Genomic DNA, 4,658 nt, shown 5'->3' on the forward strand with positions numbered 1-4,658 from the left:
ATTCCCCAAGTCAAATCTAATGAAGCAACAAGTTAAGGAGCATGAGGCCCAAATGAAAAGGGATTACAAAATCATAAAAAAATCTAAGAAACAAAAGTGGAATGTTATGGGATTATGTTAGGGGCATGTTAGTTACTAGCCATGAAGTTTGGGCATCACTTATTAGGGTGAGTTTTATATATATATATATATATGTGTGTGTGTATGTTATATAATGAGCGTTATATATAATAATTATCTTCTCTTAACAGTCAAACCCCATGCTTAATAATTGGCAACATAAATCATTCAAGCATTATGATGCTTTAGCTAGTTTATATGAAGGTATATATTTTCTTATTTTGTTGTGCCTTCTTGATGTTCATTTCTTGAATATAGTGCACTAATGGTGAAAATTTTTTGAAATAAGAAACATTATAGAAGGATAAAAGAATTTCACATCCATCGATCTAAAAATATAACTTTGAGAGACAATGAGAATGAAGAACCTGCATCACGATCACCTCCTATTCATCAAAATTCAAGTCTTGCAGACTCTTATGAAGAAAGAAATGAGCATAGCGGAAGATGAAAATTTCAAATACACACTTGCTCAATCACAATTACAATGCAAACTACATGTTACTAGCCAACATATGGCACCATCTATTTCTCCATCAACAGTGAATAGGAAGAAGAAAAGACCAACGAGGAGAGAATTGCAGATGTAATAGAGAAGTATATGAAACTTAGGGAAAGAGAGCAGTGGATAGAAGGAAATAACAAACCATGGAGATGATTTCTCTATTTCAAAATGCCATTGAGGTTCTAAATAAGATGGAAGAATTTTTAATAGAAGAAAAGGCAGTGGCAATTAATATCTTCATTCAATCATATAATTGAAAATTTTTTCTCTCTCTCTCTCTCTCTGAAGAAATTCGAATTTGTTGGTTAAAGCTTCAAATGCAAAGATATCAATTTTGATAGATTTATTTCTTAGATTTTTAAAAATTTAATTTTAGTGCTTCTTTTATTGTAGGATTGAATAACATTGAGGAAGGATTGAGAACTACAGAAAAGTACAACACTATAAGTTTATGACTTTGTTAGTTCTGTATGTCTAATTCTTGTTCATGTCTTTAAATTGGTTATATGATTGTATTTTATCATCTCTATTATTATAATAAGATAAGCTTGTGTTCCAATGTTCATATAAAAGAATCATAGGGAACCTTAATTATATGAAGCATATTTTTATTACTATTATTCCTTAGAAGATAAAACTATTTAAGTTATATATTATTTTAAATTATACATCATTTTAGTATGATCAAGCACGTCGATTCCTTGTCTTCAAGTGGTCATCCCACATTTTTTTCCTATCTTGTCCCATAATATGTTGTTAGCTTCTTGTTGATAATTCATTAATTCAATATTATCATCATATTCTTCATCACCATCAGAAACATCAATTTCTTTATTTGGATTAATTTTATTTGGTTGTCGACTTAATCATGATCACTCAATGTGATTTCTAAGAGAGGTATGACGAAGATTAAATAGTTCTTTTTTATTTTGTGGCCTCGCATTGCTAATTTCTTGCTCTTAAATATGATAGCGAACCCCTCTATATGGAGCAATAAAGGATGATGTATTTGCATATCCCGCATCTATAAGATAAAATTTACCTCTTGGTACATAAAAACTATTTTCCAAAGCTGATTTCCAGGACCCTTGCATTTGAAGCCAAATCTTCCCAACATGTTGAAATGTATACAAACTGATGGTTAAAATCACATGCTAACATAATATTTTGGGATAAAGTTGTTTTCCAATTTTGATATGGAGGGGCATCTTTCACTGATATAGTAACAGGTATATGATATAATAATTAAAAATATAAAAGAGTTATTATAATATTATAATATTATGAGATATGAGATATATCTTGAAATAGGGTCAAAATTGATGATTGTTGTTAATTTTTGGATGTGTAACATTTGGTGAAAGAGTGATATAATCATATATGTATATATATATATATATAAGTTTTGTAATTGCATTAAGAACTACTTGGAAGTGATGAATTGTCTCATTACTATGTTGAAAATGTTCTTACAATGCTGGATTATTTGCATTTCTAAAAAGTGTATAGACAAAGATTGCAAGTTGCTCTTCTACCATCACACTTGTGGCATCACTTAAAAGATTTTTTTGTCATAAAATGTTTGTAAGTGTTCAAAAATAAAAAGATTGATATGAAATTCGAACTTGCAACGATCTTCATACCCTTCAAGGATTTCTTTGACCCACTGAGCATCAGTAAAAATTGAAGTATGACATGGCCTTTTTCATATGCAGCATAAAAATATGATGCTGGTTGGAATAACATCATCTAATCATCTTCACCTCTCTTTTGGTTAAAAAACCATTGTTCTTCATCATAGTCTATTGTGTAGAACAACCAAGATTTTTTTTCTTTAGACACAAAAAATAAGAACAACAAAGACTTAAAGAACAAACTAATTATATCATATTATGTTGGTTAGTCATATATGATGCATGCTTATTCATATTTATTGTAAGTGCCTATTCACACTTATTATCATAAGATTGGTTAAAAATCATGCATGATTAGGGATGGCAATGGGTCGGATTTGGGTCGGGTATTGTACTACCCATCCCCAAACCCGAACTTAATATCATATACCCAAATCCTATCCGATATTCGATCAGATAAGAAAAGAGATACACATCCCCATATCCAATGGGTTCGGAGATACCTTCAGGTAACCCATTTTTCCATACCCAATCCATATCCGCCCAATGCCTATCCCATACCCAAAAAAAAAAAAACAACCAAAATAATTTTATGCATATTATCAATCAAAACAAAATTACCAATTCAACATAGAACATAATTTATAAGTCCAGATTTATAGAAATCAAACATAGAAATAGAATTACAATTCAATATAGAACATATAAATAACTAAAATAATTTTATGCATATTATCAACCAAAACTGAATTACCAAAATAGAATTATAAACATATATATTTGGATATGAATTCGGATATTACCCATACCCGTAGATTCAGGTCGGGCTCGAATTTGGATAGAAAACAGTATTATCTATACCCTACCCATCCCGTGCTCCAGTTTTTGGATTTTACCCAAATCCGAATCCAAACCCGGTCAAACCCTATTTTTCAGATTTGATCAGATTTGGGTAGGATGCATACCCATCGGGTCGGATCGATTTTGCCATCCCTATGCATGATATATGCATATTCTTTTTTATTATAAATGCCTACTCACACTTATTATCATGAGGTTAAAAATGTAAAATTACAGTATCTTAACTTAGTGTAGAGTATATTAAGAATAGAAATAAAAGATTGAACTTAAAATACTATTTTAAAATTTGAAGACCTTTCCATTATGTCAAGCAATTTTAAAGTGCTCATCTTATTTTAAAGTTATAGAATTAAGAAAAAAAAACAAGAGTTGGAGAAGGAATTGGAAAGAGGAAGGAGGGAGGGAGAAAATCCTAATTTATCATCCAAACATAAAATAGAATTATTTATATGAGTTTTTTTTTTTCAATAAGATTTTTGTATAATCCTATATCATATCATGATTTTTATCCTAGGTTTTAAAAATCCTGGATATCCAAATAAGCCCTCAATGATTTAAGTAAATTGAATGCTGCATAGATAATTGACTGTTAGTTTTTTTTGGTAATCAATTGACTGTTAGTTAAGACATAGGATAGCTGCAAATTAGAATAACAAATATTTAGGATAACCAAATAAATAATTAAAATTATGTTTTGGCATCTGATGGGGTCTAAGTGTGTTACAAGGCTATTTGAAATAGATTTGAATTCTAGATGGATTTCATAGCTCTACAATTAAAAGAATCTAATTATAATTGTTCAGATTTTAGCCTCCAATTATAATGGAATCATACCTCTTGCATATAAACAAGACTACAGAATTGAGGTACAGCATCTTGTAGCTCATCTATCAGCTCATACTATCATTTTGCCCTTCTTTTGTATAGGTCGGAGCTCTTCCTCTCTTGCCTCCTTTCTTTGGTTCTCCCTAAAAACCTCTCCTCTCTTCTCTATATTTAGAAAGTGGAAAAAGCGGAAGGGGCAGCATGGCCTTGTCTCTTCTTCCTTTCTCCTCAAAGAAAGCCCTACCATGTAGCCAACCTCAAGCTATATCAACTCTCAAGCTAATCTTAGAGGACCACAATCTCGGTGAGCTAGCCTAACAAGTTGACCTCCTAAATATGGATGAGCTAATCTCCCTGAAGCCCAAGAGGTAGTCTTCTACTCAGACTCAAGACTCTAAGGAATGCTACCTCAATTGAACAACGACTCCTCCATAAAAGGGATCCATAGCACTAAGAATGTACACCGTATTATTCTACCCAGTACTTTCTTCTCCTACACAATTATCAAAGACAATCAAAAGTCTCTCATTTTCTCACTATTGCCGATTTCCTTCTCTTTCCTATATTAAACACTCTTTTTGACTTAAGCATTAGAAGATCCGGTAGAAACCAATCTAGAGTACTTTGATCCCTTGCTTTCTTGAAAATCTATGGAGATGCTCCACATTAACAATCCAGAGATTGACAGCAACAATATCACACGGAGTAATTAA

The 4,658-nt window shown here is 31.3% G+C and overlaps 1 pseudogene; it reads right to left on the minus strand.

Annotated features, from left to right (window-relative positions):
• Nucleotides 1-1,497: 1,497 nt before the first annotated feature.
• On the minus strand, nucleotides 1,498-2,163 carry LOC140856179 (uncharacterized; annotated as a pseudogene).
• Between the last annotated feature and the right edge of the window lie 2,495 nt (nucleotides 2,164-4,658).

Source organism: Elaeis guineensis, chromosome 3 (assembly GCF_000442705.2).
Source record: "Elaeis guineensis isolate ETL-2024a chromosome 3, EG11, whole genome shotgun sequence".
Taxonomy (NCBI): Eukaryota; Viridiplantae; Streptophyta; class Magnoliopsida; order Arecales; family Arecaceae; genus Elaeis; species Elaeis guineensis.